This window comes from Borostomias antarcticus (assembly GCF_949987555.1).
Source record: "Borostomias antarcticus genome assembly, chromosome: 32".
In the NCBI taxonomy this organism is placed as follows: domain Eukaryota; kingdom Metazoa; phylum Chordata; class Actinopteri; order Stomiiformes; family Stomiidae; genus Borostomias; species Borostomias antarcticus.
The window spans coordinates 4,840,736-4,852,286 of record NC_140265.1 but is presented as its reverse complement, the minus strand read 5'-3'; positions in this window follow the sequence as shown (position 1 = coordinate 4,852,286).

The window sequence follows — 11,551 nt, the reverse complement described above, 5'->3', positions numbered from 1 at the left end:
AACATTTCTCTTGATCATTATGATTTTGCGTGTTTATGTATAATCTTTGATGAAAGTGGCCTTTTTCGAGAAATGTCTTGGTTTAACCTGATCCTGTTTAGCTGTTTCTAATTATGATGTTAACTCCTGAGTGTAGCTGTCGGAGGAGTCCTGGAAGAAAAGTGTCTCCCTTCGATAGACTTACATCCCATATGGGATGAGGGTGACATTCCTTGGTTGGAACATACTAATGAAAACACCTACTGTTGTGGTTAGAGATAGAGATCTGGGCGCCGAGGCATCGGCCGGTTATCTTGACCACAAGGCCATAAGCCGCAGAAGAGACCAGAAAGACAGTCTTATCTGAGAAGAGGGGGGGGACGGGACACCCGAACCACATATGAACTTTGCTCGAGCTCAGATGCTTTGATTTGGGGCCAGACAGCCACCAGCTCCACCGCCTCCGAGCAGCAGGGGGCGACGTAGGACACCACGGTGACGTTCTCCCCGGCGGCGCCGGTCGCCACGCTGGTGCTGAGGGTCCCGTTGCCGAGGCTGAGGGCGACCCGGTCCACGCCGGTGCCGTTGCCGTCGGTGATGTTGGCGGAGAGCTCCCAGACGGCGTTGCCGTGGCTGCAGACTTCGGTACAGCTAGCCGCCGCTATGGAAACCACCTGGCACTGAGGGGGAGAGAAGTCGGTGATCTGGGAGAGAGAGAGAGAGAGAGAGAGAGAGAGAGAAACAGAGAGGGAGAGAGGGAGAAAGAGAGAGACACAGAGACAGAGAGGAGAGAGATGGGGAGAGAGAGACAGGGAGGGAGAGAGAAAGGGAGCGAGAGAGAGGAGGGAGGAGAAAAGAGAGAGGGGGGAGAGGAGGAGAGAGAGAGGAGTGAGAGACAGGGAGTGAGAGAGAGAGGGAGAAAGGGAAACATGGAGAAGAGAGACGTCAATACATACACTTCCAATTTGGTGACTGACAGTTTGCATTCTGAATCCCTTCTCTCTCTCTCTCTCTCTCTCTCTCTCATCACTCCACCCCGAGTTACCTTGGTGACCACCGAGAGTCTCAGGACAGCATAGTTAGATTCGGACGTTCTGGTGTTTTCCACCTCGATCGTCAGGGTGACATCCGTCCCCGACACGGTCGCCGCTGGAGGTGTCAGCGTGACCGTGCCGTTGGGCGTGCCCCCGGGCGCCGCGGAGACGGCGGAGGGGTGGGACGAGGCTAAGCCGCGGTCGTTGGCGGCCCGGATGGCGAAGGTCCCACCGGTACCCTCAGCGGGCGTCGCGGTGAAGGGGACGGGGACGGTGGAGCCGGGTTCCACGACGGTGGCGTCGGTCCAAGCCTGCGGGGGGGGGGGGGGGGCAAGTAGGCATCCCAGCTGTGACGCACGTTCCTGCTGCGGAGGTTACAGCTTGAGAACTTTGACCCCCCCTCCCCCGTTACCCGCCCGTACTCACGGTGACGGAGAAAGGTCTTGACCTGAGTGGGGGCCTGTCTCTGGAAGCTGGCTCCGCCTCCTACGGTGGACCTGGAGGCGTCGTCCTCCCCCCTGAGGCGCACCGCAAACTCCCCCTCCGGAACGTCCGCCAGCGCCACCAGGAAGCTGCCACCGCCCAGTGGCCGCAGGGTTCCGCTGACCTCCCTCGAGGACCCCACCAGGGCGACCTCCGACACGCTGACCGTGTCACTTCCTGTCACGGTCACCAGCAGGCTGGCGTTGGCACCTGGAGGGGGAAGGAGAAGGAGGTTATAGAGAGAGAGCAAGAGAGATAGAGGATGGGAGAGACAGAATAGATGGGAGAAAGAGAAGTTAGATTTAGGGATATGATGATGACGGTGATGATGATAATGATGGGGATGATGATGATGATGATGGGGATGATGGTGATGGTGATGATTATGGGGATGATGATGATGATGATGGGGATGATGGTGATGATGATGACAATGATAGTGATAATGATGATGATGGGGATGATGATGGTGATGATGATGATGATGGTGATAATGATGATGATAGTGATAATGATGATGATGGTGATGATGATGATGATGGTGATGATGATGATGATGATGGTGATAATGAAGCCGCCTAGCATGGCAAGCTATCAGACAAGTTAGCTAGCTACATTAGTATGTATCATGGAGGTATAATCAGAAGAGTCATGCCTATAGAACTTGAGGGGGCACGTGCCCCTTCCGATTTGGGGGTGTTTTATTTATTTATTTTTACATTTCTGCTATTATTATTATTATTATTTTCTCTACTGAGCTGAATGTATTATTTTAATTATGTCATAGACCACCTCGAAAAGCCACCATAACGTCTTTCAAAAAGCCAAACACCCTCTTTCCCGGTGGATTTGGTTTCTTCCAAATTAACACTGGACCTGGAAGCCCCCCCCCCTCGCCTCGTCTCAGATAAACACGTTTTCATGGTCTGCTTGCATACATTTAGATTAAGGTTGTCCTTAACTGATGAACAGGTCCTCCAAATATTAGGCTATTCAGTATATCAGATTCAATATACTTCATACTTCAGTATACAGTATATCATTCGGACCAATGCCAAGTGAGTAAAAAAAAGTAGATTTGTTTTCCCATAATTTTATTTTGAAAGTCCTTGAAAGAACGCTACCAGTAAGTTTAAGTTCACACCGCTTGAGTGGCAACTGGTAGTGTGCTGTGTCCTGATTTGCAAAAATGCACCAAAAAACACTAACATTTTGCAAGCGCTGTGCACGCTAATCACTCCTCGCACGCAGGCTATCTCGTGCCCCCTCGGTTTTAGGGGTTACATGACGCCCCTGGGTATAAAATAAACTGGAGACAGCATTGAACATGGCTGCCTATTCGTGTTCGAAACCATTCCCTATTCCCTATATAGTGCACTATATAGTGCGTCCGCAATTTTTTTGTAGTGTTTGAATTCTCAACGGTTCATTTCATTCACTATATAGTCCACTACAAAATACACACAATTCACGTTCATTTCTAGTGAACAGAGGATGTACCCTACAATTTCTCCCGTATACCACAATGCAACGCTGTCGTGTTTTACTGAAACATAAGACGTGAAGAAGACGCTATCGGTGGCATAAAGCAGTTGGCTAACGTTACGATGATTCCTGTAGATGTTTTGCTGCTAAAGCGAGTTTGAGTTCGCCTCCGTTTATGCCTGAGAAAGAGAAGTTGAACCTACTAGTGTTGTCACGATACCAACATTTTGACTTCGATACGATACCTGCCCAAAATATCTCGAAACCGATACCGAAACGATACCACGGTGAAAATCTAAAAGTAATGGAATAATAGATGACAGAACATGGAACTTTAAATTGTTGGCCTTCTTTAGTGCTCTGTTCAGTCTTTTTGCATCTTTTGAGTCTTTATCATATTTCCTGTAGCTTTCAAACACAGCTGGAAGGGAAGGCTGCCTCGACTGGATGGTTTGGGATTGTGCTGGCATCTGTCTGTGTGGGGAGAAATCAATAAATTATGCCTATGTTGTTGCAAACTGTGAGATAATCAGAAGAACTTGAAAAGCTTATTATTATTATTAATTAACCCAGGCCTATTGAAGCATTTTTGCTATTCCAAATTATCAGAAGAGATAATTGTCTCACAGCTAACAGTTCTCTCGCTCTAGGAGGTCGGAGCAGGTATTGATTTTTTTTTGTCACACATGCGCTATGCAGAGCTAGGCTTGCAGCTAGGCTAGCCCTTTTCAGTCCTGTTGTCGCTTCAAAGAGACCGCCACCACCACAGAAGAAGATTACCTCGGAAAATAAATTCACTCAGACAAAATGTGTCTAAATAAGTTATTTAATGGTAGCACCGAGGTTTCAAAACCCAGCATTTGTTTAAATAGACCATTTTGCTTAGGTAAGTGAAGTTTCATGTTTATCTGACACTTGTAAATAGGGTTGCCAACTTTCTTACTCCCAAATGAGGGACACTATTTTGGCAGGCGGGGGTGTGGCGCACATGCCCACAATGGTGGAACTTGAAAGTTTTCATTAGCCGTAGACAAACTCATTTCACAATTTCACAGCATAAACACTTACTTGCTTAGCTGTGGGCGTTACAGTAACGATATTCCAAAGACACCAAAAAGCATCGGGCATAAACCAGCCTTTCTCAAACATATTTGTCCCAGATCAGGGACAACGCATGGACCTCTGGGGCCTGTATATTTCTTTGGGAAAGAAAGACTATGTCTATTTATTTATTTATTATTCATTACAACTTTCCTATAGCATGAAAGAATGAACTGAATTAATATTAAGGGAACTGTCTGTCTTATCAATTGTTCTATTAATACATCCATGGCGGGACGTTTTAGATTATCTTTCCCCGACCGAAGGTGAGCCTGTCTATTTTTCAGTCGCCACTAAAAACATAGTAAAATGTGTCCAGTGTGTGTGAGGTATTTTCTCTGCTGCTGATGGAGTGCAATCCAAACTGCTTGACTTTTATGAAGACAGTGATGAGACGGCAAATGGCATACGCTCTGATGACCTGTCTAGAGAGGTATGAACTGGATATTCAAAACACCACGGCATATGCAGCCGATAATGCAAACGTCAACTTTGGGAAACATCACTCTGTTTACAAGTTACTTAGCAGTGCAAACGATTGCATTCTCAAAGCTAATTGCCCAGCTCATATTGCTCAAGCAAGCGCGCATGCGATCAGTTGTCAGTGGATATATAAACTTTTGTTTGATGGAGCAAGCAATCAAGACTTCTGTTGCTGCCATTTTGTCTATTTCTACCGTTGAAGTCGCGAAAAATGTGCCGATATTGCTAGCACCTTTAGCTAGCATATTCTTCTTGTGCATCCCTGGCTCGCATGCTTATCTAAATCGTTCTCGCCTCCATGGCTAATAGTAATAGAGAACTCTCGCCGGCATACAGTACGGCATAAGTCGTCACTCAACGGTTTAATCCACGGCATGTTCGCTTCCCAAAGCTTATTATAGCTACACAATCTTTTCTTTTTTGGTGGTTCCATTTGATATTAAAATACAAACCACAACACCAGATAGCCAACTGAAGATTTTTTTTTAAGGATTTGGTGCTTTTGCACACACTTACAAACTATTGGCTTACACCACGGCAGGCTAAAAGGGGGGCTGTGATTGGAAGACGGGACAGGGGCTGTCCCGTGCGGGACAAATCAAAATCCCCCAAATTGCGGGACGTCCCGGCCAATCCGGGACGGTTGGCAACCCTACTTGTAAATATGAGCGCCTCTCCTAAATAGGCCGACAACGATTTATTTTGACGGCGAAGTGAATGGAGGGTGAAAGGACTGTTGTCTGGCATGAGCGAGCATGCGACAACAGGACTGAAAAGGGCTACAGCTATGCTAGCTAAAAGTCTCATGCTACGGATGAAAATTAGCTTCTCTAGCTATCATCTGGTGCAATAAATGTATTGTGCATTCATACATTCAAACATGTAGGCTAAATATCCTTCGGTTGTATACAGTACTGGTGTTGCTGCTCTGTGTATCTTATCTTCCATCACATTCGCTAACCTGTCGCTCTTTGAATTGTTTGTGTAAGTCGGCATGTCTGTCTGCAAGATGCTTTGCCAGGTTGGTCGTATTGGCTCCCTTGGTTTGTATAGATTTGTAGCATCGTTTACAGATGGGCTTTGTAATGTCCGTGGGCTTGCCCTCACTGTCGGCTCTGGAAGAAAAATATGCCAGATTTCGCTGCGCGCATCAGCTTTATCAACAAGCTGTGGACGGTCGACATTTGTACTTGTAGCCATCTCAGGTCAGCTACCGTCCTCTCGAACATGCTGCGTGCATGAGGGGGAAAACTGTTGCTGCTCGCTGCAGAGTGAGAGAGCGAGGAGAGAGAGAGCTCGCACACCCACACCCACACACACACGCCCACACACACACACACATACACACACACACACACAAATACACACACACACCCACACACACACACACACACACACACACACACACACACACCCACACACACACACACACACACACACACACACACACACACACATACTGCCCCGCGACTCGGGGATCTTGGGAGAGAGAAGCAGAGCGCTATAGCCTACAAACAAACACGGCTTCACTGTCGCATGAACGCGACTCAATATATACGGCTCTTATTAAAACACCGTCTTTCTTAAAGTATCAATACATTAAATGTGGGTATTACCAGGGTTGCCAAGTTTGACGAAAAGCTTGGAGTGAGCGTTATCCCCTTCCCGTTAATTTTATTGTCGTTTTAGCCGCCTGCCTCAGGTGAGGGCATGCAGCTCCATCAGCGGTCGACTCGAGAAGGGTATCTCTGCAGGCCCGGAGACTTTGAGGGGGCGGGTCAACTGTCAATCAATTTTTACTTTGGCCAATCACAGGCTGACAATCGTCTTGTCAATCAAAAACTCATTTCGCCTGAAACGGTTGTCAATCACTTTCTATTTGGCGAATCGCCTTTCTCTAAGGGCGTGGTGGAAATGACGCTATAGCTAGTTCGCTAGCTATTTACATTTGCTAGTTACGTAGCTAGCTAAGCTAATTAATAACGTAGCTAGCTATCTACATTGACTTCGTTTGCTATAGTTAGCTTGCTAGTTACGTAGGCCTAATGCAATTTGTTATGGAGTTAGATTTACTGGATTACATGACTGTGTAAGAGAGATTATATTTTTAATGCAAATCATGTATCTTGAAAGACTTAATAAATCATGATGATAAAAGCCTTACCAAGACTCCCCTTTGTATTCTCTTAGTAGGCTTATGATCAATGTAATGGAGGCTTGTGGGTAGAGGCTAGCAATGGCTTCACTAGCCCAGTAGTCCAGGCATTTTATGAGACAAAAGGGGTCAATATAGAAAAAATTGCAACAGAAATGATTTCAACTGTTTTAGTGTCATACATATGTTCTTTATAACATATCAAAAGTCCCCCAAAATCCCAGTGGTGGAAAGTAATGAAAAATGCAGATAAAGTATACCAATTTCCAATTTTTGCCTATGTAAAAGAAAAAGATTTATGCATGTTTTCTTGTCTGATGTCCACACAACACTGTCCCCAATCAACCAGAAACTATATAGGATGCATCACAGTGCATATACAGAAATATATTTTTTAATTCTATTGGCATTTGGTGAAGAGAAAAGGGGTGAATCTCACACATATTGCAACAGAAAATCTGACATACGTATTAATCAAATAGCTCAAGAGTCTAGAACCCTGGAGAGGACAGTCTACAACCCTGGAGAACAGTCTACAGCCCTGTAGAGAACAGTAGAACCCTGGAGAGGACAGTCTGAGACGTAGAACCGTCCATAGCTTCCATAGGATAGCGTCCATAGGATCAGGGTGTGCAAATTCACATCAGGCGGCATGTGATGATGAAGATGATGATGAATGCAAGTTATTATTATTATTATTATTATTATCATCCTGCTCATGTTCTCTTCTCTCCTGAAGTGGACCCTCTAATCGTGTGTGTGTGTGTGTGTGTGTGCGTGCCCACGCGCGTGTGATTTTCTCCCACAGGTATCTGAAGTGGACCCTCTAGCACCTGGCTGCTCTGCTATGGACGGTTCTACGTCTCAGACTGTCCTCTCCAGGGTTCTACTGTTCTCTACAGGGCTGTAGACTGTTCTCCAGGGTTCTACTGTTCTCTACAGGGCTGTAGACTGTTCTCCAGGGTTCTACTGTTCTCTACAGGGCTGTAGACTGTTCTCCAGGGTTGTAGACTGTCCTCTCCAGGGTTCTAGACTCTTAAGCTATTTGATTAATGTCAGATTTTCTGTTGCAATATGTGTGAAATTCACCCCTTTTCTCTTCACCAAATGCCAATAGAATTAAAAATATATTTCTGTATATGCACTGTGATGCATCCTATATAGTTTCTGGTTGATTGGGGACAGTGTTGTGTGGACATCAGACAAGAAAACATGCATAAACCTTTTTCTTTTACATAGGCAAAAATTGGAAATTGGTATTCTTTATCTGCATTTTTCATTACTTTCCACAACTGGGATTTTGGGGGACTTTTGATATGTTATAAAGAACATATGTATGACACTAAAACAGTTGAAATAATTTCTGTTTCAATTTTTTCCATATTGACCCCTGTAGTCTCATAAAATGCCTGGACTACTGGGCTAGTGTAGGCCATTGCTAGCCTCTACCCACAAGCCTCCATTACATCAATCAATCAATCAATCAATCAAAGCTTTATTTGTATAGCGCATTTCATACCAAGAGGCAACACAATGCGCTTTACAGAGAACAAGGGAGGTGGGCAGACATCCCACCCCTACATATCCCAGAGGGAAGCAAAAAAACAGTAATCACCTGGGGGCCAGATAAGTGAGCTGTAAAAATTCTTCCCTGACCCCTCTCAACGAGGCGATCGAACAAGCTCCTGGAGTATGTTTGTCTACCGGCTAAGAACATTTATAGAGCAATAAATAACAATCAATTACATTTTCAGAGTAAGAGAGGCTTATAACATCATAGGAGAGACATGGCAAACACTGGTGTATGTCTGTGTGCGTGAATGTGCCTGGGCCCAGATAGAGGCAGGGGTCAGGGGTAGGATCGGGGTAGGAAAAGGATACGGACCCGGGTTAGGGTGAGGGGAAGGGGATCTGAGCCCAGGACTGGTGTATGTCTGTGTGTGTGTGAGTGTGCCTGGGTCCAGATAGAGGCAGGGGTCAGGGGTAGGGTGGGGATAGGAAATTGATCATAAGCCTACTAAGAGAATACCAAGGGGAGTCTTGGTAAGGCTTTTATCATCATGATTTATTAAGTCTTTCAAGATACATGATTTGCATTAAAAATATAATCTCTCACACACAGTCATGTAATCCAGTAAATCTAACTCCATAACAAATTGCATTAGGCCTACGTAACTAGCAAGCTAACTATAGCAAACGAAGTCAATGTAGATAGCTAGCTACGTTATTAATTAGCTTAGCTAGCTACGTAACTAGCAAATGTAAATAGCTATCTAACTAGCTATAGCGTCATTTCCACCACGCCCTTAGAGAAAGGCGATTCGCCAAATAGAAAGTGATTGACAACCGTTTCAGGCGAAATGAGTTTTTGATTGACAAGACGATTGTCAGCCTGTGATTGGCCAAAGTAAAAATTGATTGACAGTTGACCCGCCCCCTCGAAGTCTCCGGCCTGCAGAGATACACGCCCAAATGTCACTCGCGCACCCCTGCAGCTATTTTCATGTAGCCAGTAGATATGCTAAGAAAATTGCATATGTTTGCAAACTAAAACAAGTGAACACAATTTTACAATCGAAAAATGCTTATGAGACCATTATTTTACTTATATGGGGCAAAAGTGGTTTCTCTTCCTGCTTCTGACTAAGCCCTCCACAATACCACAACACAACGGTGTCATGTTTTACCGAAGGAGAAGTGAAGAAGACGGTAGCTATCAGTGGCTAAAGCAGTTAGCTAATGTTAAGATCATTCCTCTAGCTGCTTTGCTGCTAATGCGAGTTCGTCTCCGTTCCTGCCCGAGAAACAGAAGTTGAACTAATAGCATCAAAATCAAAATAGCCACAGGAATCAACGTTGTAAAGTTAGCTATCTGTTTTTTAGCCACCGACAGCTACCGTTAATATTATGGAAGCTGCTGTCGTGAGCTAACTTGCTATCACGGTCTTATCGTGCAGCTTCACAGCCTGCTATTAGCAGACAGCACTAAAGTTGACAAAATCACACTTGCACATCATTAGAATTCCAACCATTTAAATGGGATTTATCATTCAACTAAACATGGAACCTGAATACTACCTGATATTTCAACCTGCTGCCATCAGCGATCAGCGCGTCTGCTTGTTTGAGTCATGAATATCTTACGCAGTTACATTCCATGTAGTGTCCCAAAACTGTTAAATCATTCCCCATGTAGTTCACTATGAGTCGCACTCAATACATCCATGGTAATAGGGAATAGGGAGTGAGTGAACCATTTCAAACACATCTCTGGTCATCTCCGTTAGCCATCTTACTCGTCCTGATGCCATGTTCCATATGAGAACACTCAGTCAGCCTAATGTATTAAACCTCTACTTGTCCCGACAGTTAACAGATATAGACCCGGCGACAGTTACAGAGATATAAACTATAAATAGATAGGCTCTGTTCGTAATAATTAAATTACAACCAGACAGAGAACAAGGAGTTTGAGAACGGTAGGCTCATCTAATGTGCGAGATGAGCTACAGCAATGGGTCAATGAGTGGTATTACTGCGCCCCTATGGGCAGGCGAGCGGTGGTGCGGAATGCCGTAAAGCGCCTGTTAGAATACCGCGGGTCAAGTTACATTCTTATGTTCCCACATCTGTAAGTTATTAATTGATTTATGTATTTGTCTCGGGACAGTGTTATAGTATTAATTTAGTTAGAGTTCATTTGAAAAAACATTTCCGTTTGGACTTTTGACCATTTCTCATCATACATGGATTTAATTATAGTGATTTATATTTGTATTATAAATCCTAAACATTTTTCCCATCAATCACCTAAACATGCCATGGTGACGGCCCTGTCCCGGTCGGTTCCGGTGGAGTGGGGAGTCCATCCCACATTTGGCTTTCCATTTATATACCCTCCCCCTTGATTGAGAGTGCCCTCCACAGCTGCGAGTGACACTTCATTTGGAGGGACACTCGGTGGTGGAGTGGGAGTGGGTAGGGGGTGGTTTGGGATTGGGCCTGTGTGTGCTGTGTACAGTGAGGGATCGTCTCGGGCAGGAGCAGGAGCAGCTGAGGCAGGAGTGCCTGCACCTCCGCTCGCGACTGGATGCCGCCCAGAGCGAGTGTCAGAAAGAGAGGGAGGTGAGAGAGGAGGGGGGGGTCCTATCCCCACAGAGCAGAGGTAGTGATAGAAGAGCTAGTGTCGGAGGTAGGTTTGAGTGCGTGTGTCAATAGGTATAGGTACTGCATTTGTAACGCGCTCCCCATCCAGTTGTTACACTGGCCCGGAGCGCCATTCACACACCAATGGCGGCAGCTGCCATGCAAGGCGCTTGCCTGCTCATTGGGGGCAATTTTGGGGTTCAGTGTCTTGCCCAAGGACACTTCGACAGGTAGTCAGGAGGAGCCGGGATTCGAACCGCCGACCCTATGATCACTGAACGACCCGCTCTACCGGGGGGCCCGTCTGTGTGTGTGTGTGGGTGGGGGCCCGTCTGTGTGTGTGCGTGTGTGTGTGTGTGTGTGTGCGTGTGTGGGTGTGGGTGGGGGCCCGTCTGTGTGTGTGTGTGGGTGGGGGCCCGTCTGTGTGTGTGTGTGTGTGCGTGTGCGTGTGTGTGTGTGGGTGTGGGTGGGGGCCCGTCTGTGTGTGTGTGTGGGTGGGGGCCCGTCTGTGTGTGCGTGTGCGTGTGTGTGTGTGTGTGTGTGGGGGGGCCCGTCTGTGTGTGTGTGTGTGTGTGTGTGTGGGTGGGGGCCCGTCTGTGTGTGTGTGTGTGTGTGTGTGTGGGGGGGGGGGCCCGTCTGTGTGTGTGTGTGTGGGGGGGGAGGGGGCCCGTCTGTGTGTGTGTGT